This window comes from Oncorhynchus mykiss, chromosome 2 (assembly GCF_057628025.1).
Source record: "Oncorhynchus mykiss isolate SJ-2025 chromosome 2, ASM5762802v1, whole genome shotgun sequence".
NCBI classification, from domain to species: Eukaryota; Metazoa; Chordata; class Actinopteri; order Salmoniformes; family Salmonidae; genus Oncorhynchus; species Oncorhynchus mykiss.
In genome coordinates, this window is record NC_143023.1 from 98688867 (window position 1) to 98716366 (window position 27500).

Sequence of the window (27500 nt, forward strand, 5' to 3'; positions counted from 1 at the left end):
ATCACACTACCCACAGGTACCGGGAGGTGGGACAGACAAAATCACACTACCCACAGGTACCGGGAGGTGGGACAGACAAAATCACACCGCCCACAGGTACCGGGAGGTGGGAAAGACAAAATCACACCACCCACAGGTACCGGGAGGTGGGACAGACAAAATCACACTACCCACAGGTACCGGGAGGTGGGACAGACAAAATCACACTACCCACAGGTACCGGGAGGTGGGACAGACAAAATCACACCGCCCACAGGTACCGGGAGGTGGGACAGACAAAATCACACCACCCACAGGTACCGGGAGGTGGGACAGACAAAATCACACCACCCACAGGTACCGGGAGGTGGGACAGACAAAATCACACCACCCACAGGTACCGGGAGGTGGGACAGACAAAATCACACCACCCACAGGTACCGGGAGGTGGGACAGACAAAATCACACCGCCCACAGGTACCGGGAGGTGGGAAAGACAAAATCACACCACCCACAGGTACCGGGAGGTGGGACAGACAAAATCACACTACCCACAGGTACCGGGAGGTGGGACAGACAAAATCACACTACCCACAGGTACCGGGAGGTGGGACAGACAAAATCACACCGCCCACAGGTACCGGGAGGTGGGACAGACAAAATCACACCACCCACAGGTACCGGGAGGTGGGACAGACAAAATCACACCACCCACAGGTACCGGGAGGTGGGACAGACAAAATCACACCACCCACAGGTACCGGGAGGTGGGACAGACAAAATCACACCCCCCACAGGTACCGAGAGGTGGGACAGACAGCAAGACTTTTAAATCATTGTTCACTTTGTGACTGACAGGCGACCTGTCCAGAATTGATTTATACATAATCTCACATATGCGAGAGTAAATATTATTTAATTAATTCTTAACTTTACGGTATAAGGTCTGATGTAAAACGTTTGGAAGGGATTTATTTTGGGAGCTGTAAAGTGAAAATAAATGGACTAAACTGAAGTGCTGAAGTGATTAGCGTCAGGACAATGAGGATCAACAATGTGGATTTTTCCAATGTCATATTTCATCGTGCACGCATGATAAGTTTAATATTGAACTATCTCTGATTAGAGAGGGAATGTTATTTATAATGAAGGTTACGTGGAGAAAATCGGACCTCTCTGAAATTTTCGTTTTTTTTTTTATCTAAACCCTCCCTGAATGCTTGAAAAAAAAAACACAGAAAAAAAAACAAGTGTCCCTCCCCTAAACTCAAAATAATAATTGTACACAAAGTGGATAGCGGAGAACATGACTCACTTCTTGGCAAAACCAGAGCCTTAGATACGCGGTTTTAGAAACTGTTCTTCAAACTGGCAGCACAGGAATCTGCATGGCCAGAAGGTTGTGGGTTCTCTGGCAGCACAGAAATCTGCATGGCCAGAAGGTTGTGGGTTCTCTGGCAGCACAGGAATCTGCATGGCCAGAAGGTTGTGGGTTCTCTGGCAGCACAGGAATCTGCATGGCCAGAAGGTTGTGGGTTGGAGTAAGGATGGAAAGATCTCCTTCATAGTGAAAAGCAATTGACTTTTATATAAAAAAAACAATTCTACGTAATTTTCAGATATTAACATGATATTTATTTTAATACCACACAAATGACTGAAATGACAAAGTAAGAAAGATAGTCCTTTGTGTTCATCTTATCATATTGCTAAAACAGCTTGTGGTGTTTACAACTAAACTGATCCTGTTTGTAAATAATTAAATCTTCAACGTCGTTATGAATCTCAGTATGTATGGGACTTCCAAAAGTTAGGCCTCCCTTTCCACTCTAGACAGTAGGCCTACCTTTCCACCCCAGACAGTAGACCTCCCTTTCCACCCCAGACAGTAGGCCTCCCTTTCCACCCCAGACAGTAGGCCTCCCTTTCCACCCCAGACAGTAGACCTCCCTTTCCACCCCAGACAGTAGACCTCCCTTTCCACCCCAGACAGTAGACCTCCCTTTCCACCCCAGACAGTAGGCCTCCCTTCCCACTCTAGACAGTAGGCCTCTCTTTCCACCCCAGACAGTAGGCCTCCCTTAACACCCCAGACAGTAGGCCTCCCTTCCCACTCTAGACAGTAGGCCTCTCTTTCCACCCCAGACAGTAGGCCTCCCTTCCCACTCTAGACAGTATGCCCCCTTTCCACTCTAGACAGTAGGCCTCCCTTTCCACTCTAGACAGTAGGCCTCCCTTTCCACCCCAGGCGGTAGGCCTCCCTTTCCACCCCAGACAGTAGGCCTCCCTTTCCACCCCAGACAGTAGACCTCCCTTTCCACTCTAGACAGTAGACCTCCCTTTCCACTCTAGACAGTAGGCCTCCCTTTCCACCCCAGACAGTAGGCCTCTCTTTCCACCCTAGACAGTAGACCTCCCTTTCCACTCTAGACAGTAGGCCTCCCTTTCCACCCCAGACAGTAGACCTCCCTTTCCACCCCAGACAGTAGGCCTACCTTTCCACCCCAGACAGTAGGCCTCCCTTTCCACCCCAGACAGTAGGCCTCCCTTTCCACCCCAGACAGTAGACCTCCCTTTCCACCCCAGACAGTAGGCCTCCCTTCCCACTCTAGACAGTAGGCCTACCTTTCCACCCCAGACAATAGGCCTCCCTTTCCACCCCAGACAGTAGACCTCCCTTTCCACCCCAGACAGTAGACCTCCCTTTCCACCCCAGACAGTAGACCTCCCTTTCCACTCTAGACAGTAGACCTCCCTTTCCACTCTAGACAGTAGGCCTCCCTTTCCACCCCAGAAAGTAGGCCTCCCTTTCCAACCCAGGCGGTAGGCCTCCCTTTCCACTCTAGACAGTAGGCTTCCCTTTCCACCCCAGACAGTAGACCTCCCTTTCCACCCCAGACAGTAGGCCTCTCTTTCCACCCCAGACAGTAGACCTCCCTTTCCACTCTAGACAGTAGACCTCCCTTTCCACTCTAGACAGTAGGCCTCCCTTTCCACTCTAGACAGTAGGCCTCCCTTTCCAACCCAGACAGTAGACCTCCCTTTCCACCCCAGACAGTAGGCCTCCCTTTCCAACCCAGACAGTAGACCTCCCTTTCCACCCCAGACAGTAGGCCTCCCTTTCCACCCCAGACAGTAGGCCTCTCTTTCCACCCCAGGCGGTAGGCCTCCCTTTCCACTCTAGACAGTAGGCCTCCCTTTCCACCCCAGACAGTAGACCTCCCTTTCCACCCCAGACAGTAGGCCTCTCTTTCCACCCCAGACAGTAGACCTCCCTTTCCACCCCAGACAGTAGGCCTCCCTTCCCACTCTAGACAGTAGGCCTCTCTTTTCACCCCAGACAGTAGGCCTCCCTTTCCACCCCAGACAGTAGGCCTCCCTTCCCACTCTAGACAGTAAGCCCGCTTTCCACTCTAGACAGTAGACCAACCAACGCAGAAAAATGAAACCTTTAACTGCTGGCTCCTGTTCTTCCGTGGCTTAACCCAATGACAGAATATTTCTCCTAAGAGCTGTCTGGGTTTAAACATATTCTATTGTACAGAAAGTGAATCGCTTAATCAATTGACAGTGACAGAAATAGATTACTTCCCAAGCAAAGATGAAAACAAAAAGTGTCTCTTTGGCGATAGAAGGTTGTAGCTCAGCCTCTGAATGTCAAAGAAAATAATCAATGATATTCCCCATAATGCATCAGAGTCACGTCTCTCCCAGGTATTTTACAGCTTGTTTCCTAGCATTGCGAACGAAAGCGCTTTTATAGATCACTTTATATAATCAGATTCTTTAAAAAAATATGTTCTTCTAAATCATAAAGTAACAATGGTTAGGCCTGTGTTTTCTGCCAGTTTCTTTACTAAAAGGTTGGCCTGTGGCATACCGTCTCATAACCCCTCAATTTTCAGTCTTGGGTTTTAACTTAACAGCCCTTCGCTGACACAGAGGTCGGCTAGTTAAAGAGTGCATTGGTGGGTGGAGGAGTTGACCGACAAAATCTATGGCTATAGCAGCCTACAGCCTAATTTCATTTGTCAAACAGGTAGGTCCACCTCTCATTGCACAAACAGGAAGAAATTTGCTCCAACACAAAGCCCTCTTGTTGTCGAATTAAAATGAAGACGGTTTAAATGAATTATGCCTACTCGATGTTTCCTACGTTCAGCACCATGAGCTGTTAATTTCTGATTGATTGCGCCTTGGCTGCTGCTTCAAGTTTTAGAACCACAATATAAATGACTTGAATCTGACTTATTGTGAAGTCAATAACTCTGATAAATAAATCATGAGCAAGAAACAATTTGTTTTTAATTTAAAAAAAATCAATTATAGTACTAGCAAGCTATCAAAGTTCACCTCTGGTCCTCCTTTTCATCTTTCATCTTCTCAAACTGAACAGAACATAGGTTATAGGCTAGTCCATGTGCATTTTTTGGGGGGGAGGGGGACTAGGCTTCATCAAAAAAAAAAAAAAATTTGGGGGGAAGAAGCCTTTGAATCACTTCCTGCACTGCCACTGAAGGCCTGCATAGCCATTGGTCAGGCAGCAAACAAAACAATTTAAAAAAATGTATTTTACCTTAATTTAACTTGGCAAGTCAGTTAAGAACAAATTCTTATTTTCAATGACGGCCTAGGAACAGTGGGTTAACTGCCTGTTCAGGGGCAGAACGACAGATTTGTACCTTGTCAGCTCGGGGGTTTGAACTTGCAACCTTCCGGTTACTAGTCCAATACTCTAACCACTAGCCTACCCTGCCGCCCCATATGATCATGAAAAGCAGAGCAGGCCGGGGCTCAGGGTTGGAAAATCCGAGCATGCACTTCTAACTAGCCTATAGGTTATGGATCATGGGATTGAGACCACTCTAACTAGCCTATAGGTTATGGATCATGGGATTGAGACCACTCTAACTAGCCTATAGGTTATGGATCATGGGATTGAGACCACTCTAACTAGCCTATAGGTTATAGGTCATGGGATTGAGACCACTCTAACTAGCCTATAGGTTATGGATCATGGGATTGAGACCACTCTAACTAGCCTATAGGTTATAGATCATGGGATTGAGACCACTCTAACTAGCCTATAGGTTATGGGATTGAGACCACTCTAACTAGCCTATAGGTTATGGGATTGAGACCACTCTAACTAGCCTATAGGTTATGGATCATGGGATTGAGACCACTCTAACTAGCCTATAGGTTATGGATAATGGGATTGAGACCACTCTAACTAGCCTATAGGTTATGGATCATGGGATTGAGACCACTCTAACTAGCCTATAGGTTATGGATCATGGGATTGAGACCACTCTAACTAGCCTATAGGTTATAGATCATGGGATTGAGACCACTCTAACTAGCCTATAGGTTATAGATCATGGGATTGAGACCACTCTAACTAGCCTATAGGTTATAGGTCATGGGATTGAGACCACTCTAACTAGCCTATAGGTTATGGGATTGAGACCACTCTAACTAGCCTATAGGTTATGGATCATGGGATTGAGACCACTCTAACTAGCCTATAGGTTATAGATCATGGGATTGAGACCACTCTAACTAGCCTATAGGTTATAGATCATGGGATTGAGACCACTCTAACTAGCCTATAGGTTATGGATCATGGGATTGAGACCACTCTAACTAGCCTATAGGTTATGGATCATGGGATTGAGACCACTCTAACTAGCCTATAGGTTATGGATCATGGGATTGAGACCACTCTAACTAGCCTATAGGCTATGGATCATGGGATTGAGACCACTCTAACTAGCCTATAGGTTATGGATCATGGGATTGAGACCACTCTAACTAGCCTATAGGCTATGGATCATGGGATTGAGACCACTCTAACTAGCCTATAGACTATGGATCATGGGATTGAGACCACTCTAACTAGCCTATAGGCTATGGATCATGGGATTGAGACCACTCTAACTAGCCTATAGGCTATGGATCATGGGATTGAGACCACTCTAACTAGCCTATAGGCTATGGATCATGGGATTGAGACCACTCTAACTAGCCTATAGGCTATGGATCATGGGATTGAGCCCACTCTAACTAGCCTATAGGTTATGGATCATGGGATTGAGACCACTCTAACTAGCCTATAGGCTATGGATCATGGGATTGAGACCACTCTAACTAGCCTATAGGTTATGGATCATGGGATTGAGACCACTCTAACTAGCCTATAGGTTATGGATCATGGGATTGAGACCACTCTAACTAGCCTATAGGTTATGGATCATGGGATTGAGACCACTCTAACTAGCCTATAGGTTATGGATCATGGGATTGAGACCACTCTAACTAGCCTATAGGTTATGGATCATGGGATTGAGACCACTCTAACTAGCCTATAGGCTATGGATCATGGGATTGAGACCACTCTAACTAGCCTATAGGTTATGGATCATGGGATTGAGACCACTCTAACTAGCCTATAGGTTATGGATCATGGGATTGAGACCACTCTAACTAGCCTATAGGCTATGGATCATGGGATTGAGACCACTCTAACTAGCCTATAGGTTATGGATCATGGGATTGAGACCACTCTAACTAGCCTATAGGCTATGCATCATGGGATTGAGACCACTCTAACTAGCCTATAGGTTATGGATCATGGGATTGAGACCACTCTAACTAGCCTATAGGTTATAGATCATGGGATTGAGACCACTCTAACTAGCCTATAGGTTATGGATCATGGGATTGAGACCACTCTAACTAGCCTATAGGTTATGGATCATGGGATTGAGACCACTCTAACTAGCCTATAGGTTATAGATCATGGGATTGAGGCCACTCTAACTAGCCTATAGGTTATGGATCATGGGATTGAGACCACTCTAACTAGCCTATAGGTTATGGATCATGGGATTGAGACCACTCTAACTAGCCTATAGGTTATGGATCATGGGATTGAGACCACTCTAGCTAGCCTATAGGTTATGGATCATGGGATTGAGACCACTCTAACTAGCCTATAGGTTATGGATCATGGGATTGAGACCACTCTAACTAGCCTATAGGTTATGGATCTTGGGATTGAGACCACTCGAACTAGCCTATAGTGTGTTCTAGGGTTTAAATGTGTTCTAATGTTATAGTGTGTTCTAGGGTTTAAATGTCGTCTGATGTTCTTCGGTTTAAATGTGTTCTAATGTTATAGTGTGTTCTATGGTTTAAATGTGTTCTAATGTTATAGTGTGTTCTAGGGTTTAAATGTGTTCTAATGTTATAGTGTGTTCTATGGTTTAAATGTGTTCTAATGTTATAGTGTGTTCTAGGGTTTAAATGTGTTCTAATGTTATAGTGTGTTCTAGGGTTTAAATGTCCTCTGATGTTCTTCGGTTTAAATGTGTTCTAATGCGATAGTGTGTTCTAGGGTTTAAATGTGTTCTAATGTTATAGTGTGTTCTATGGTTTAAATGTGTTCTAATGTTATAGTGTGTTCTATGGTTTAAATGTGTTCTAATGTTATAGTGTGTTCTATGGTTTAAATGTGTTCTAATGTTATAGTGTGTTCTATGGTTTAAATGTGTTCTAATGTTATAGTGTGTTCTAGGGTTTAAATGTGTTCTAATGTTATAGTGTGTTCTATGGTTTAAATGTGTTCTAATGTTATAGTGTGTTCTATGGTTTAAATGTGTTCTAATGTTATAGTGTGTTCTATGGTTTAAATGTGTTCTAATGTTCTAGTATGTTCTAGGGTTTAAATGTGTTCTAATGTTCTAGTGTGTTCTATGGTTTAAATGTGTTCTAATGTTATAGTGTGTTCTTCGGTTTAAATGTGTTCTAATGTTCAAGTGTGTTCTAGGGTTTAAATGTGTTCTAATGTTATAGTGTGTTCTTCGGTTTAAATGTGTTCTAATGTTCAAGTGTGTTCTAATGTGTATAGGGATTTGGATTGATAGATTTATTTACTAATCACCTGTAGAATTAACTTTAAAGCAACGCTGAAGCAATGCCCGACAGCATCCATCTCAGAGAAATAATTACCAGCTTGAGAATAATATTGCAAGAATCAGATCACTGTCGGTTCTCCATTTCAAGCCCATGATGATACAAAGCAGCCAATGGCCCCATCCTAAATGGTACCCTATTCCCTATATCGTGCACTAGGGTCCATAAGGCCATGGTAAAAATGTAGTGCACTATATAGAGAATAGGGTGCCATTTGGGATGCAAACCATCTCTAGTCAGTCAGAGGCATTGTGATAGAAGGCCAGGGTTTGAGGGTGGGATGTTCTTGCTTTCACCAAATCCAGACACAATCACAGGGGGATTATGGGGCTAGAAAATGAAAATAGCATTTTATCTCTCATTAATTTCAATGCATGAGTCTGAGAGCTCTTTGATGGAAACTAGGAGACAAATACTAAAGATATGGATGAGCCAGAGAGGCAAGGAAGGGAGATTACAAGAAAGCAGGGCTCCAGTATGATAATGAGGAAGAAAGAGACAAAATGTTTTTTTGGGGGGAGGGAGGGGGGGGGGGGTTCTCAAGTCCTTCGTAATCTCAGTCTCTGATCTCTGGTTCCGCAAAATAATTACAAAACTAACTTTGGGGACGGGCTAAACAGAAAAACATAATGAGAAGATTTATTGTGACATACACCGGATAGGTGCAGTGATAGGTGTTGTTTTACAGGGTCAGTCATAGTAGTATGATAGGTGTTGTTTTACAGGGTCAGCCATAGTAGTATGATAGGTGTTGTTTTACAGGGTCAGTCATAGTAGTATGATAGGTGTTGTTTTACAGGGTCAGTCATAGTAGTATGATAGGTGTTGTTTTACAGGGTCAGTCATAGTAGTATGATAGGTGTTGTTTTACAAGGTCAGTCATAGTAGTATGATAGGTGTTGTTTTACAAGGTCAGTCATAGTAGTATGATAGGTGTTGTTGTACAGGGTCAGTCATATTAGTATGATAGGTGTTGTTTTACAGGGTCAGTCATAGTAGTATGATAGGTGTTGTTTTACAGGGTCAGTCATAGTAGTATGATAGGTGTTGTTTTACAAGGTCAGTCATAGTAGTATGATAGGTGTTGTTTTACAGGGTCAGTCATAGTAGTATGATAGGTGTTGTTTTACAGGGTCAGTCATAGTAGTATGATAGGTGTTGTTTTACAAGGTCAGTCATAGTAGTATGATAGGTGTTGTTTTACAGGGTCAGTCATAGTAGTATGATAGGTGTTGTTTTACAGGGTCAGCCATAGTAGTATGATAGGTGTTGTTTTACAGGGTCAGTCATAGTAGTATGATAGGTGTTGTTTTACAGGGTCAGTCATAGTAGTATGATAGGTGTTGTGTTACAGGGTCAGTCATAGTAGTATGATAGGTGTTGTTTTACAGGGTCAGTCATAGTAGTATGATAGGTGTTGTTTTACAGGGTCAGTCATAGTAGTATGATAGGTGTTGTTGTACAGGGTCAGTCATAGTAGTATGATAGGTGTTGTTTTACAGGGTCAGTCATAGTAGTATGATAGGTATTGTTGTACAGGGTCAGTCATAGTAGTATGATAGGTGTTGTTTTACAGGGTCAGTCATAGTAGTATGATAGGTGTTGTTTTACAAGGTCAGTCATAGTAGTATGATAGGTGTTGTTTTACAGGGTCAGTCATAGTAGTATGATAGGTGTTGTTTTACAGGGTCAGTCATAGTAGTATGATAGGTGTTGTGTTACAGGGTCAGTCATAGTAGTATGATAGGTGTTGTTTTACAGGGTCAGTCATAGTAGTATGATAGGTGTTGTTTTACAGGGTCAGTCATAGTAGTATGATAGGTGTTGTTGTACAGGGTCAGTCATAGTAGTATGATAGGTGTTGTTTTACAGGGTCAGTCATAGTAGTATGATAGGTGTTGTTGTACAGGGTCAGTCATAGTAGTATGATAGGTGTTGTTGTACAGGGTCAGTCATAGTAGTATGATAGGTGTTGTTTTACAGGGTCAGTCATAGTAGTATGATAGGTGTTGTTGTACAGGGTCAGTCATAGTAGTATGATAGGTGTTGTGTTACAGGGTCAGTCATAGTAGTATGATAGGTGTTGTTGTACAGGGTCAGTCATAGTAGTATGATAGGTGTTGTTGTACAGGGTCAGTCATAGTAGTATGATAGGTGTTGTTTTACAGGGTCAGTCATAGTAGTATGATAGGTGTTGTTGTACAGGGTCAGTCATAGTAGTATGATAGGTGTTGTTTTACAGGGTCAGTCATAGTAGTATGATAGGTGTTGTTGTACAGGGTCAGTCATAGTAGTATGATAGGTGTTGTGTTACAGGGTCAGTCATAGTAGTATGATAGGTGTTGTTTTACAGGGTCAGTCATAGTAGTATGATAGGTGTTGTTTTACAGGGTCAGTCATAGTAGTATGATAGGTGTTGTTGTACAGGGTCAGTCATAGTAGTATGATAGGTGTTGTTGTACAGGGTCAGTCATAGTAGTATGATAGGTGTTGTTGTACAGGGTCAGTCATAGTAGTATGATAGGTGTTGTTGTACAGGGTCAGTCATAGTAGTATGATAGGTGTTGTTGTACAGGGTCAGTCTTAGTAGTATGATAGGTGTTGTGTTACAGGGTCAGTCATAGTGGTATGATAGGTGTTGTTTTACAGGGTCAGTCATAGTAGTATGATAGGTGTTGTTGTACAGGGTCAGTCATAGTAGTATGATAGGTGTTGTTTTACAGGGTCAGCCATAGTAGTATGATAGGTGTTGTTTTACAGGGTCAGTCATAGTAGTATGATAGGTGTTGTTGTACAGGGTCAGCCATAGTAGTATGATAGGTGTTGTTTTACAGGGTCAGTCATAGTAGTATGATAGGTGTTGTGTTACAGGGTCAGCCATAGTAGTATGATAGGTGTTGTTGTACAGGGTCAGTCATAGTAGTATGATAGGTGTTGTTTTACAGGGTCAGTCATAGTAGTATGATAGGTGTTGTTTTACAGGGTCAGTCATAGTAGTATGATAGGTGTTGTTGTACAGGGTCAGCCATAGTAGTATGATAGGTGTTGTTTTACAGGGTCAGTCATAGTAGTATGATAGGTGTTGTTTTACAGGGTCAGTCATAGTAGTATGATAGGTGTTGTTGTACAGGGTCAGCCATAGTAGTATGATAGGTGTTGTTTTACAGGGTCAGTCATAGTAGTATGATAGGTGTTGTGTTACAGGGTCAGCCATAGTAGTATGATAGGTGTTGTTGTACAGGGTCAGTCATAGTAGTATGATAGGTGTTGTTTTACAGGGTCAGTCATAGTAGTATGATAGGTGTTGTTTTACAGGGTCAGTCATAGTAGTATGATAGGTGTTGTTGTACAGGGTCAGCCATAGTAGTATGATAGGTGTTGTTTTACAGGGTCAGTCATAGTAGTATGATAGGTGTTGTGTTACAGGGTCAGTCATAGTGGTATGATAGGTGTTGTTGTACAGGGTCAGTCATAGTAGTATGATAGGTGTTGTGTTACAGGGTCAGTCATAGTAGTATGATAGGTGTTGTTGTACAGGGTCAGTCATAGTAGTATGATAGGTGTTGTTGTACAGGGTCAGTCATAGTAGTATGATAGGTGTTGTTTTACAGGGTCAGTCATAGTAGTATGATAGGTGTTGTTGTACAGGGTCAGCCATAGTAGTATGATAGGTGTTGTTTTACAGGGTCAGTCATAGTAGTATGATAGGTGTTGTTTTACAGGGTCAGCCATAGTAGTATGATAGGTGTTGTTTTATAGGGTCAGTCATAGTAGTATGATAGGTGTTGTTTTACAGGGTCAGTCATAGTAGTATGATAGGTGTTGTTGTACAGGGTCAGTCATAGTAGTATGATAGGTGTTGTTTTACAGGGTCAGTCATAGTAGTATGATAGGTGTTGTTTTATAGGGTCAGTCATAGTAGTATGATAGGTGTTGTTTTACAGGGTCAGTCATAGTAGTATGATAGGTGTTGTTTTACAGGGTCAGTCATAGTAGTATGATAGGTGTTGTTTTACAAGGTCAGTCATAGTAGTATGATAGGTGTTGTTTTACAGGGTCAGTCATAGTAGTATGATAGGTGTTGTTTTACAGGGTCAGCCATAGTAGTATGATAGGTGTTGTTTTACAGGGTCAGTCATAGTAGTATGATAGGTGTTGTTTTACAGGGTCAGTCATAGTAGTATGATAGGTGTTGTGTTACAGGGTCAGTCATAGTAGTATGATAGGTGTTGTTTTACAGGGTCAGTCATAGTAGTATGATAGGTGTTGTTTTACAGGGTCAGTCATAGTAGTATGATAGGTGTTGTTGTACAGGGTCAGTCATAGTAGTATGATAGGTGTTGTTTTACAGGGTCAGTCATAGTAGTATGATAGGTATTGTTGTACAGGGTCAGTCATAGTAGTATGATAGGTGTTGTTTTACAGGGTCAGTCATAGTAGTATGATAGGTGTTGTTTTACAAGGTCAGTCATAGTAGTATGATAGGTGTTGTTTTACAGGGTCAGTCATAGTAGTATGATAGGTGTTGTTTTACAGGGTCAGTCATAGTAGTATGATAGGTGTTGTTTTACAGGGTCAGTCATAGTAGTATGATAGGTGTTGTTGTACAGGGTCAGTCATAGTAGTATGATAGGTGTTGTGTTACAGGGTCAGTCATAGTAGTATGATAGGTGTTGTGTTACAGGGTCAGTCATAGTAGTATGATAGGTGTTGTGTTACAGGGTCAGTCATAGTAGTATGATAGGTGTTGTTTTACAGGGTCAGTCATAGTAGTATGATAGGTGTTGTTGTACAGGGTCAGTCATAGTAGTATGATAGGTGTTGTTTTACAGGGTCAGTCATAGTAGTATGATAGGTGTTGTTTCACAGGGTCAGTCATAGTAGTATGATAGGTGTTGTGTTACAGGGTCAGTCATAGTAGTATGATAGGTGTTGTTTTACAGGGTCAGTCATAGTAGTATGATAGGTGTTGTTTTACAGGGTCAGTCATAGTAGTATGATAGGTGTTGTTGTACAGGGTCAGTCATAGTAGTATGATAGGTGTTGTTTTACAGGGTCAGTCATAGTAGTATGATAGGTGTTGTTGTACAGGGTCAGTCATAGTAGTATGATAGGTGTTGTTGTACAGGGTCAGTCATAGTAGTATGATAGGTGTTGTTTTACAGGGTCAGTCATAGTAGTATGATAGGTGTTGTTGTACAGGGTCAGTCATAGTAGTATGATAGGTGTTGTGTTACAGGGTCAGTCATAGTAGTATGATAGGTGTTGTTGTACAGGGTCAGTCATAGTAGTATGATAGGTGTTGTTGTACAGGGTCAGTCATAGTAGTATGATAGGTGTTGTTTTACAGGGTCAGTCATAGTAGTATGATAGGTGTTGTTGTACAGGGTCAGTCATAGTAGTATGATAGGTGTTGTTTTACAGGGTCAGTCATAGTAGTATGATAGGTGTTGTTGTACAGGGTCAGTCATAGTAGTATGATAGGTGTTGTGTTACAGGGTCAGTCATAGTAGTATGATAGGTGTTGTTTTACAGGGTCAGTCATAGTAGTATGATAGGTGTTGTTTTACAGGGTCAGTCATAGTAGTATGATAGGTGTTGTTGTACAGGGTCAGTCATAGTAGTATGATAGGTGTTGTTGTACAGGGTCAGTCATAGTAGTATGATAGGTGTTGTTGTACAGGGTCAGTCATAGTAGTATGATAGGTGTTGTTGTACAGGGTCAGTCATAGTAGTATGATAGGTGTTGTTGTACAGGGTCAGTCTTAGTAGTATGATAGGTGTTGTGTTACAGGGTCAGTCATAGTGGTATGATAGGTGTTGTTTTACAGGGTCAGTCATAGTAGTATGATAGGTGTTGTTGTACAGGGTCAGTCATAGTAGTATGATAGGTGTTGTTTTACAGGGTCAGCCATAGTAGTATGATAGGTGTTGTTTTACAGGGTCAGTCATAGTAGTATGATAGGTGTTGTTGTACAGGGTCAGCCATAGTAGTATGATAGGTGTTGTTTTACAGGGTCAGTCATAGTAGTATGATAGGTGTTGTGTTACAGGGTCAGCCATAGTAGTATGATAGGTGTTGTTGTACAGGGTCAGTCATAGTAGTATGATAGGTGTTGTTTTACAGGGTCAGTCATAGTAGTATGATAGGTGTTGTTTTACAGGGTCAGTCATAGTAGTATGATAGGTGTTGTTGTACAGGGTCAGCCATAGTAGTATGATAGGTGTTGTTTTACAGGGTCAGTCATAGTAGTATGATAGGTGTTGTTTTACAGGGTCAGTCATAGTAGTATGATAGGTGTTGTTGTACAGGGTCAGCCATAGTAGTATGATAGGTGTTGTTTTACAGGGTCAGTCATAGTAGTATGATAGGTGTTGTGTTACAGGGTCAGCCATAGTAGTATGATAGGTGTTGTTGTACAGGGTCAGTCATAGTAGTATGATAGGTGTTGTTTTACAGGGTCAGTCATAGTAGTATGATAGGTGTTGTTTTACAGGGTCAGTCATAGTAGTATGATAGGTGTTGTTGTACAGGGTCAGCCATAGTAGTATGATAGGTGTTGTTTTACAGGGTCAGTCATAGTAGTATGATAGGTGTTGTGTTACAGGGTCAGTCATAGTGGTATGATAGGTGTTGTTGTACAGGGTCAGTCATAGTAGTATGATAGGTGTTGTGTTACAGGGTCAGTCATAGTAGTATGATAGGTGTTGTTTTACAGGGTCAGTCATAGTAGTATGATAGGTGTTGTTTTACAGGGTCAGTCATAGTAGTATGATAGGTGTTGTTTTACAGGGTCAGTCATAGTAGTGTGATAGGTGTTGTTTTACAGGGTCAGTCATAGTAGTATGATAGGTGTTGTTGTACAGGGTCAGTCATAGTAGTATGATAGGTGTTGTTTTACAGGGTCAGTCATAGTAGTATGATAGGTGTTGTTTTACAGGGTCAGTCATAGTAGTGTGATAGGTGTTGTTTTACAGGGTCAGTCATAGTAGTATGATAGGTGTTGTTGTACAGGGTCAGTCATAGTAGTATGATAGGTGTTGTTGTACAGGGTCAGTCATAGTAGTATGATAGGTGTTGTGTTACAGGGTCAGCCATAGTAGTACAGTAACGCTGGAGTAAATTAGGGTGAAGTGTCTTGGTCAAGGACCAAGTCAGATGTTTTACCTTGTCTTCGAAATGTGTCAAAAATATGGTTGTGTTTGTATGATTAAACGCTGTTCAAATGTCCTATGAATGAAAATTAAATTCCATGTATCTCTATTTATGTCTACAATACAGTCCTCAAATGAGAATTATCATTCTATCTGAAAGAGAAACACACTGGGGATGTATTTCAATCTGCTTTAAGAAGCTATATATATATATATATTAAAAAAAATTGCACGCTGAGAATGTTGTGGTAATATTAGGTCAAACTTAAATATAACGTTTCTTAAATGTTTTAGAATTTTTTTTGAGGACACCCAAGACAAGGTCAAATGTATATTGCGTGAACATCAATGGAATATTATGTTTTATATCTAAAACAAATATGCTGTGAACATCATAAAAAAAAACTGACTTATTTAATTCTTACAACATTAAGGGAATGTGCTGTGCAACCTAACTTAAACATTGTATGAATGTCATCACAATTGAGGATATTATGTGTTTTGGGAACCCATCTCCTGTAATGTACCAACACTGCTCCCACAATCTAATGACATGTTCTGGGAACCTTTTAAAGAACTCAGAAAGGCTGTTTTGTCAACATTCTTGTCGTATCGAAGGAATGTTTTGTGCACCCTGATACCAACATTATCTGAACGTCAGCACAACAGGACAGTTTTTTTTGCGTTTTTTTGGGGAACATATGTCTTGTAATTTCCCCTCAGTGTTCCCACAACCTAATGAAACATTCTTGGAATCTTTAAAGAACAGACGGAATGTGTTCTTCGGAAACGTTCTGTTAACATCAGGTGAATGTTGTTGTTTTTTTGCACCCTAAAATAAACATTGTCAAATCATCCTCACAACTGGACAGTTTGGGTGTTTTTGGGAACATATATTTTGTAATATCCCACACAATATTCTTAACAGACTGTTCCCAGAACGTAATGAAACATTCAGGGAACCTTTAAAGAACAGACTAAATGTGTTCTAGGAACTTTATTGCAGCATCAAAGCAAATTATATATAAACATACAAACTTTTGGGGAACGTTCTGTGGGTGGTTGTTACCGATGTTGTGCACAACATTTTAGTGAACGCTAGAACATTCCAAGGATATTTCACCTAAAAACATTTTTGATAAATAAATCGATTTTTTTTTAAAATCAAAAACATTTCTCTTAATGTTTTTGGTATGTCATCATCCTAATGTTAGATAAAACCCTAACTACAACTTAATGGGAATCTTAGGTAATGTTCTGGAATGGTTCCCGGTTTGCTTGGGTTTTGTCTCCGCTACCGCATGGCAAGCGGTACCAGCGCACCAAGTCTGGAACCAACAGGACCCTGAATAGATTCTACCCCCCAATTCTTGTTAACCAATAGCTACTCTATCTGCATTGACCCTTTTTGCCCTAACTCTTCTTACGCATCACATACGCTCTTCTTGCTGTTTATTATCTATTCTGTTGCCTAGACACTTTTACCCTACCCACATATACATATTACCAACACTGCTGCTACTGTCTATTATCTATCCTGTTGCCTAGACACTTTTACCCTACATATATTTACATATCTAACTCAATTACCTCGTACCCCTGCACATCGACTCAGTACTGGTACCCCGTGTATATATCCAAGTTATTAACTCGTACCCCTGCACATGGACTCAGTACTGGTACCCCGTGTATATAGCCAAGTTATTACCTCGTACCCCTGCACATGGACTCAATACTGGTACCCCGTGTATATATCCAAGTTATTACCTCGTACCCCTGCACATCGACTCAGTACTGGTACCTCATGTATATAGCCATGTTATTACCTCATACCCCTGCACATCGACTCAGTACTGGTACCTTGTGTGTATATATATGTATATATATATATATATAGCCAAGTTATTACCTCGTACGCCTGCACATCGACTCAGTACTGGTACCTTGTGTATATAGCCAAGTTATTACCTCGTACCCCTGCACATTGACTCAGACTGGGCTGTGTTCATTAGTAAGAAAACGGTCTGAAACTGAGCGAAAGATTTAGTTCAAGTGTTCTCTAATCTGATGAACTAAGTTCTTGGATAATAAAGAGTGGTGAGCTCCTTTAGTTGAGGCAGTTGGGTTGGAAAGAAAAGCTCCCTCCCACCCGGAGGTGTTTTGAGTGAGAAAGAGGTTGAAACATCTGCTTGCTGTTAAGTGGTGTGCTAGCTACTCCGAACTGCCTATAAAAAAAAAAAGAGAAAGGGGAAAGTGATTGTGGCAGAGCTTCTCTCTGTTCATCATTGTTATTCCTCTCTTATCTGCACTCTGGGCTCATTTTCAGTTCTTCTCGAGTTTGGACTAGTTTCTCATGTCTATGAGAGCATGATTTGGAGAAACAGGCCTCTTCTCTGAACTACAATGCAACCACCATTTTAAACAACATTGACAACCATATCCAGATCATTTTTTTGTGTTGGTAGACAGATCCTTCCCCCCCCCCCAAAGAAAGCCGTATTAGTGCTGGCATAACTACATACTACTCAACGCCAATGAGTTGACAGATAAAACAAAGTGAATCTCTGGGCACCCAGAGGTTTAGGAGACACCCCCCAAACTGCTTTGGTACGGCTGTTCTCTTGGGCTCACCTGTCTCCTCTCCTGACAACAGTTATCTGTAGAGATGATCATGTCATTGCATACTGCTGGAGCACTGCCTACAACTGTCTGGCTCTGGCAATGTTCTGTTCATTTCACTATACACACACACACCCACACGACATGCACAAACACACACACACACTATACACACGCACACACACCCGCACACACACACACTATACACACACGCAGGCACGCACGAACACACACACACACACACACACACACACACATACACACACACGCAGGCACGCACAAACACACACACACATACACACACGAACGCACACACACACACACACACTATACACACACACACAGGCACGCACGAACACACACACACATACACGCACGAACGCACGCACTCACTATAAACAAACACTATACACACTCACGCACACTGAACACACACACGCACGCACTATACACACACACTATACACACTCACGCACACTGAACACACACACACACACACGCAAGTACACACGCTAGTGATGCGCGGGTTTGACTCAAAACCCGCAGTCCCCGCAGTTATATCCCTGGGGAATGTGGGTTTAGGGGTCATGAAATATTGTGTGGGTGGAGGTGTTAAAACACTTTTTTTTTTAATCCATAAATGTATCATTCTTGTGCAACTTAAATCTGTAGGCTACATTGACGTTTTTCTTTCATTATTTTTGAAACTATCTGGTATTAGTGTGAAATCCTGAGCTTTAAGGTCTTACTAAAAGCGCGCCAAATAGTCTACACGGCAATCGCCAAACGCTTTTTAGGAGCAGGGCAGAACAAGTTAACATCGATCCACTGAGGCAACAAAACAACAAAAAAAAAGGACAATGTCGGAGTTTGATTCAATACGAGAAAAGCTGTGAAATAGAGTCGGAAATCAACAGGAAGCCAGAAAAGTCATGAAGGATTTAATGAAGTGGTCAAAGAGGATGATAGCAGTGATGGTTATGAGACGCTATTCAAATTCCTCAGACACAAGGCGGGGGGGAGGGGGGGGGGGGTTACTGTTCAGATTACAGTTCAGATTACTGTTCAGGTTACTGTTCAGATGGGTTACTGTTCAGATTACGGTTCAGATTACTGTTCAGATTACTGTTCAGATTACCGCTCAGATGGATTACTGTTCAGATGGATTACTGTTCAGATGGATTACTGTTCAGATGGATTACTGTTCAGATGGATTACTGTTCAGATTACTGTTCAGATTACCGTTCAGATGGATTACTGTTCAGATGGATTACTGTTCAGATGGATTACTGTTCTGATTACTTTTCAGATGGATTACTGTTCAGATTACTGTTTAGATTACTGTTCAGATGGATTACTGTTCAGATGGGTTACTGTTCAGATTACTGTTCAAATTACTGTTCAGATTACTGTTCAGGTTACTGTTCAGATAGGTTACTGTTCAGATTACGGTTCAAATTACTGTTCAGATTACTGTTCAGATTACCGTTCAGATGGATTACTGTTCAGATGGATTACTGTTCAGATGGGTTACTGTTCAGATGGGTTACTGTTCAGATGGGTTACTGTTCAGATGGATTACTGTTCAGATGGGTTACTGTTCAGATGGGTTACTGTTCAGATGGGTTACTGTTCAGATGGATTACTGTTCAGATGGGTTACTGTTCAGATGGGTTACTGTTCAGATTACTGTTCAGATTACTGTTCAGATTACTGTTCAGGTTACTGTTCAGATTACTGTTCAGATGGATTACTGTTCAGATGGGTTACTGTTCAGATGGGTTACTGTTCAGATTACTGTTCAGATTACTGTTCAGATGGGTTACTGTTCAGATGGGTTACTGTTCAGATTACTGTTCAGATGGGTTACTGTTCAGATGGGTTACTGTTCAGATTACTGTTCAGATGGGTTACTGTTCAGATGGGTTACTGTTCAGATTACTGTTCAGATGGGTTATTGTTCAGATTACTGTTCAGATGGGTTACTGTTCAGATTACTGTTCAGATTACTGTTCAGATGGGTTACTGTTCAGATGGGTTACTGTTCAGATTACTGTTCAGATGGGTTACTGTTCAGATGGGTTACTGTTCAGATTACTGTTCAGATGGGTTACTGTTCAGATGGGTTACTGTTCAGATTACTGTTCAGATGGGTTATTGTTCAGATTACTGTTCAGATGGGTTACTGTTCAGATGGGTTACTGTTCAGATGGGTTACTGTTCAGATGGAGTATTGTTCAGATTACTGTTCAGATGGGTTACTGTTCAGATGGGTTACTGTTCAGATTACTGTTCAGATGGATTACTGTTCAGATTACTGTTCAGATGGGTTACTGTTCAGATGGATTACTGTTCAGATGGGTTACTGTTCAGATTACCGTTCAGATGGGTTACTGTTCAGATGGGTTACTGTTCAGGTGGATTACTGTTCAGATGGATTACTGTTCAGATTACTGTTCAGATGGATTACTGTTCAGATGGATTACTGTTCAGATTACTGTTCAGATGGATTACTGTTCAGATGGGTTACTGTTCAGATGGATTACTGTTCAGATGGATTACTGTTCAGATTACTGTTCAGATTACTGTTCAGATGGATTACTGTTCAGATGGGTTACTGTTCAGATTACTGTTCAGATTACTGTTCAGATTACTGTTCAGATGGATTACTGTTCAGATGGGTTACTGTTCAGATTACTGTTCAGATTACTGTTCAGATTACTGTTCAGATGGATTACTGTTCAGATGGGTTACTGTTCAGATTACTGTTCAGATTACTGTTCAGGTTGCTGTTAAAATGGGTTACCGTTCAGATTACTGTTCAGATGGGTTACTGTTCAGATGGGTTACTGTTCAGATGGATTACTGTTCAGATGGATTACTGTTCAGATGGGTTACTGTTCAGATCGATTACTGTTCAGATGGGTTATTGTTCAGATGGATTACTGTTCAGATGGGTTACTGTTCAGATTACTGTTCAGATTACTGTTCAGATTACTGTTCAGATGGATTACTGTTCAGATAGATTACTGTTCAGATGGGTTACTGTTCAGATTACTGTTCAGATTACTGTTCAGATTACTGTTCAGATGGATTACTGTTCAGATGGGTTACTGTTCAGATTACTGTTCAGATTACTGTTCAGATTACTGTTCAGATGGATTACTGTTCAGATGGGTTATGGTTCAGATGGGTTACTGTTCAGATAGATTACTGTTCAGGTGGATTACTGTTCAGATTACTGTTCAGATGGATTACTGTTCAGATGGATTACTGTTCAGATGGGTTACTGTTCAGATGGATTACTGTTCAGATTACTGTTCAGATGGATTACTGTTCAGATTACTGTTCAGATGGATTACTGTTCAGATGGATTACTGTTCAGATGGGTTACTGTTCAGATTACCGTTCAGATGGATTACTGTTCAGATGGATTACTGTTCAGATGGGTTACTGTTCAGATGGGTTACTGTTCAGATGGATTACTGTTCAGATGGGTTACTGTTCAGATGGATTACTGTTCAGATGGATTACTGTTCAGATTACTGTTCAGATGGGTTACTGTTCAGATGGATTACTGTTCAGATGGATTACTGTTCAGATTACTGTTCAGATGGATTACTGTTCAGATTACTGTTCAGATGGATTACTGTTCAGATTACTGTTTAGATGGATTACTGTTCAGATGGATTACTGTTCAGATGATTTCATTTAGTCCTCTAGAACAGTGTTTCCTAACCCTGGTTCAACTTGTCAACTAATCATCAAACCTTCAATTAGTTGAAGGAGGTGTGTTTGTCCAGGACTACAATAACAATGTGTACTGTTGGGGGTACTGGAGGACCAGGGTTGGGGGTACTGGAGGACCAGGGTTGGGGGTACTGGAGGACCAGGGTTGGGGGTACTGGAGGACCAGGGTTGGGGGTACTGGAGGACCAGGGTTGGAGGTACTGGAGGACCAGGGTTGGGGGTACTGGAGGACCAGGGTTGGGGGTACTGGAGGACCAGGGTTGGGGTACTGGAGGACCAGGGTTGGGGGTACTGGAGGACCAGGGTTGGGGGTATTGGAGGACCAGGTTTGGGGGTATTGGATGACCAGGGTTGGGGGTACTGGCGGACCAGGGTTGGGGGTACTGGAGGACCAGGTTTGGGGGTATTGGAGGACCAGGGTTGGGGGTACTGGAGGACCAGGGTTGGGGGTATTGGAGGACCAGGTTTGGGGGTATTGGATGACCAGGGTTGGGGGTACTGGCGGACCAGGGTTGGGGGTACTGGAGGACCAGGTTTGGGGGTATTGGAGGACCAGGGTTGGGGGTACTGGAGGACCAGGGTTGGGGGTATTGGTGGACCAGGGTTGGGGGTATTGGAGGACCAGGGTTGGGGGTACTGGAGGACCAGGGTTGGGGGTACTGGAGGACCAGGGTTGGGGGTACTGGAGGACCAGGGTTGGGGGTACTGGAGGACCAGGGTTGGGGGTACTGGAGGACCAGGTTTGGGGGTATTGGAGGACCAGGGTTGGGGGTACTGGAGGACCAGGGTTGGGGGTATTGGTGGACCAGGGTTGGGGGTATTGGAGGACCAGGGTTGGGGGTACTGGAGGACCAGGGTTGGGGGTACTGGAGGACCAGGGTTGGGGGTACTGGAGGACCAGGGTTGGGGGTACTTGAGGACCAGGGTTGGGGGTATTGGAGGATCAGGGTTGGGGGTACTGGAGGACCAGGGTTGGGGGTATTGGAGGACCAGGTTTGGGGGTTTTGGAGGACCAGGGTTGGGGGTACTGGAGGACCAGGGTTGGGGGTACTGGAGGACCAGGGTTGGGGGTATTGGAGGACCAGGTTTGGGGGTACTGGAGGACCAGGGTTGGGGGTATTGGAGGACCAGGGTTGGGGGTATTGGAGAACCAGGGTTGGGGGTATTGGAGGAACAGGGTTGGGGGTACTGGAGGACCAGGGTTGGGGGTACTGGAGGACCAGGGTTGGGGGTACTGGAGGACCAGGGTTGGGGGTACTGGAGGACCAGGGATGGGGGTATTGGAGGACCAGGGTTGGGAAACACTGTTCTAGGACAACACATGACAGAAGCGAAAGCTGCATGTATCTAATTATAAACAAGTTGACTAAGAAATAGCCTACCAAAATGTTGGAAATTAAAAGCAGAAACAAAATTAGGCCCCCCCCAAAAAAAATCCCGTGGTTCGGTTAGACCGTTTCCCGCTTTCTACTCCCTGGAAGAGGGACAGGTGATGAGTAATCATTGGGAATGCATCCAACGATATCCTCTCTCCCTGACGTTCCACTTCAAAATAAAACCTGTAAGAGTGTGTGTGTGTGTGTGTGTGTGTGTGTGTGTGTGTGTGTGTGTGTGTGTGTGTGACCTGAAGTGTTTTTTTTAAATATCTCTGCTTAACTCGATGAAGAGAAGACTACAGCCAATTTCAACTCTCATTCTCCTCGGCATCGGTGGCATCAAACACCTCTAAAAGGACAGACGCTGCTGTCTGAATCCGTTGGTTGGATAATAAAATACATTACCGTGAATATCTAACGCCGTCCATATCTCTGAAATGGTTTGATGAAACAGTCTGTGGTGGCTACTCTCTCTCTATCTTCCCCTCACACAGTGGATTACCCTTCTCTACCAGCTTCAAAGAGAGGGAGATATGGAGAGGTAAGGAGAGAGAAGGAGACATGGAGAGGTAGGGAGAGAGAAGGAGAGGTAGGGAGAGAGAAGGAGACATGGAGAGGTAGGGAGAGAGAAGGAGACATGGAGAGGTAGGGAGAGAGAAGGAGACATGGAGAGGTAGGGAGAGAGAAGGAGACATGGAGAGGTAAGGAGAGAGAAGGAGATATGGAGAGGTAGGGAGAGAGAAGGAGATATGGAGAGGTAGGGAGAGAGAAGGAGACATGGAGAGGTAGGGAGAGAGAAGGAGATATGGAGAGGTAGGGAGAGAGAAGGAGACATGGAGAGGTAGGGAGAGAGAAGGAGACATGGAGAGGTAGGGAGAGAGAAGGAGATATGGAGAGGTAGGGAGAGAGAAGGAGAGGTAGGGAGAGAGAAGGAGAGGTAGGGAGAGAGAAGGAGATATGGAGAGGTAGGGAGAGAGAAGGAGAGGTAGGGAGAGAGAAGGAGATATGGAGAGGTAGGGAGAGAGAAGGAGACATGGAGAGGTAGGGAGAGAGAAGGAGACATGGAGAGGTAGGGAGAGAGAAGGAGAGGTAGGGAGAGAGAAGGAGACATGGAGAGGTAGGGAGAGAGAAGGAGATATGGAGAGGTAGGGAGAGAGAAGGAGAGGTAGGGAGAGAGAAGGAGATATGGAGAGGTAGGGAGAGAGAAGGAGAGGTAGGGAGAGAGAAGGAGATATGGAGAGGTAGGGAGAGAGAAGGAGAGGTAGGGAGAGAGAAGGAGATATGGAGAGGTAGAGAGAGAGAAGGAGATATGGAGAGGTAGAGAGAGAGAAGGAGACATGGAGAGGTAGGGAGAGAGAAGGAGATATGGAGAGGTAGGGAGAGAGAAGGAGAGGTAGGGAGAGAGAAGGAGATATGGAGAGGTAGGGAGAGAGAAGGAGAGGTAGGGAGAGAGAAGGAGATATGGAGAGGTAGGGAGAGAGAAGGAGAGGTAGGGAGAGAGAAGGAGATATGGAGAGGTAGAGAGAGAGAAGGAGATATGGAGAGGTAGAGAGAGAGAAGGAGACATGGAGAGGTAGGGAGAGAGAAGGAGATATGGAGAGGTAGGGAGAGAGAAGGAGATATGGAGAGGTAGGGAGAGAGAAGGAGATATGGAGAGGTAGGGAGAGAGAAGGAGATAATTAGAGGTAGGGAGAGAGAAGGAGACATGGAGAGGTAGGGAGAGAGAAGGAGATATGGAGAGGTAGGGAGAGAGAAGGAGATATGGAGAGGTAGGGAGAGAGAAGGAGATATGGAGAGGTAGGGAGAGAGAAGGAGATATGGAGAGGTAGGGAGAGAGAAGGAGACATGGAGAGGTAGGGAGAGAGAAGGAGACATGGAGATGTAGGGAGAGAGAAGGAGACATGGAGAGGTAGGGAGAGAGAAGGAGAGGTAGGGAGAGAGAAGGAGATATGGAGATGTAGGGAGAGAGAAGGAGACATGGAGAGGTAGGGAGAGAGAAGGAGATATGGAGAGGTAGGGAGAGAGAAGGAGATATGGAGAGGTAGGGAGAGAGAAGGAGACATGGAGAGGTAGGGAGAGAGAAGGAGACATGGAGAGGTAGGGAGAGAGAAGGAGACATGGAGAGGTAGGGAGAGAGAAGGATATATGGAGAGGTAGAGAGAGAGAAGGAGATATGGAGAGGTAGAAAAATGGGTAGGGATTAGGATTGAAGGAGAGCGGAGGAGATTATACTTCTCAGTATGCAGCATACATTTCCCTTGACTATTGGCCAAGTAATGATTAGTATGTCTGGTAGTATGTCACACACACACACACACACACACACACACACACACACACACACACACACACACACACACACACACACACACACACACACACACACACACACACACATACTCAAAGTAAATCTCTCTTCTTCTCATCAGTTTTCTCACCAATGTAGAGTAACAAGGAAGCAGAGTAACAAGGAAGCAGATTAACAAGGAAGCAGATTAACAAGGAAGCAGAGTAACAAGGAACCAGAGTAAAAAGGAAGCAGATTAACAAGGAACCAGAGTAAAAAGGAAGCAGAGTAAAAAGGAACCAGAGTAAAAAGGAAGCAGATTAACAAGGAAGCAGAGTAAAAAGGAAGCAGAGTAAAAAGGAAGCAGAGTAACAAGGAACCAGAGTAACAAGGAAGCAGATTAACAAGGAACCAGAGTAAAAAGGAAGCAGAGTAACAAGGAACCAGAGTAAAAAGGAAGCAGAGTAACAAGGAACCAGAGTAACAAGGAAGCAGATTAACAAGGAACCAGAGTAAAAAGGAAGCAGAGTAACAAGGAACCAGAGTAAAAAGGAAGCAGAGTAAAAAGGAAGCAGAGTAACAAGGAACCAGAGTAACAAGGAAGCAGATTAACAAGGAAGCAGAGTAACAAGGAAGCAGATTAACAAGGAACCAGAGTAAAAAGGAAGCAGATTAACAAGGAAGCAGAGTAAAAAGGAAGCAGATTAACAAGGAACCAGAGTAAAAAGGAAGCAGATTAACAAGGAAGCAGAGTAAAAAGGAAGCAGATTAACAAGGAACCAGAGTAAAAAGGAAGCAGATTAACAAGGAAGCAGAGTAAAAAGGAACCAGAGTAAAAAGGAAGCAGAGTAACAAGGAAGCTTCTATTGATCAGCTTCATATCTAGCGCAGTAGCATGTAATTTCTCTCCAGTGCTTCTGTCACAGATTTCTTTCATTCAAACATAACCTTCCGGTTACTAGTCCAACGCTCTAACCACTAGGCTACCCTGCCACCTCATTCAAACATAACCTTCCGGTTACTAGTCCAACGCTCTAACCACTAGGCTACCCTGCCACCTCATTCAAACATAGCCTTCCGGTTACTAGTCCAACGCTCTAACCACTAGGCTACCCTGCCACCTCATTCAAACATAGCCTTCCGGTTACTAGTCCAACGCTCTAACCACTAGGCTACCCTGCCACCTCATTCAAACATAACCTTCCGGTTACTAGTCCAACGCTCTAACCACTAGGCTACCCTGCCACCTCATTCAAACATAGCCTTCCGGTTACTAGTCCAACGCTCTAACCACTAGGCTACCCTGCCACCTCATTCAAACATAGCCTTCCGGTTACTAGTCCAACGCTCTAACCACTAGGCTACCCTGCCACCTCATTCAAACATAGCCTTCCGGTTACTAGTCCAACGCTCTAACCACTAGGCTACCCTGCCACCTCATTCAAACATAACCTTCCGGTTACTAGTCCAACGCTCTAACCACTAGGCTACCCTGCCACCTCATTCAAACATAGCCTTCCGGTTACTAGTCCAACGCTCTAACCACTAGGCTACCCTGCCACCTCATTCAAACATAGCCTTCCGGTTACTAGTCCAACGCTCTAACCACTAGGCTACCCTGCCACCTCATTCAAACATAACCTTCCGGTTACTAGTCCAACGCTCTAACCACTAGGCTACCCTGCCACCTCATTCAAACATAGCCTTCCGGTTACTAGTCCAACGCTCTAACCACTAGGCTACCCTGCCACCTCATTCAAACATAGCTAGAAGAATGACTGCCAAATATTGATTGTATAATGGCTACACTCTCGCAGCTGTCAACTGGATAGTGGAGATACATACTGTACTAGCTAGCACTGACAGCTGTATTAGTAGAGAAGAACCACATAAATTACCCACAATACACTGTATGTTTAGGAGCTGTACAGACACAGACACCCATTGACATCACAGTCTTTCTCTGTAGTAGAACGAGTCCCAAACGATACCCCTTTCCCACTTACAGTGCACAATTTACGACCAGCGCCCACGGGGATCTGATCAACCTAGTGCACTATATAGGGAATGGAAAGCCATTTGGGATGCATACTTACACAGACACGCATTGACCTGCTCTGTACCGCAGGGGACATAGCGGGCTGCAAGCTAAGACTGTTTTAGAGCAGTGACCCACAAACACTAAAGCCTCAGGAGGCCACATGCTCTTTACTTCAGCCATGGCCTGTAACCGTCTGTCCCTGGAAGAGGAGTGCAAATAACAGTCTACCACATGTATAGTCTATACAGGAGTAGTCTATACTGGAATAGTCTATACTGGAATAGTCTATACTGGAATAGTCTATACTGGAAAAGTC

General features: G+C 43.3%; 1 protein-coding gene across 3 annotated transcripts in view; it reads right to left on the reverse strand.

Annotated features, from left to right (window-relative positions):
• The window catches only part of LOC118943874 (tetraspanin-18B), a 123176-nt gene that overhangs the window by 65108 nt on the left and 30568 nt on the right, over positions 1 to 27500 (reverse strand). The window contains exon 1 of one of the 3 annotated variants that reach the window (XM_090213757.1): positions 1295 to 1384. The exons of the other annotated variants lie outside the window; for them this stretch is intronic. The gene's annotated coding sequence lies outside the window, so the exon portion shown is untranslated. Of the gene's footprint in view, positions 1 to 1294; positions 1385 to 27500 lie in introns of those variants that run through there. 3 annotated transcript variants of the gene reach the window in all.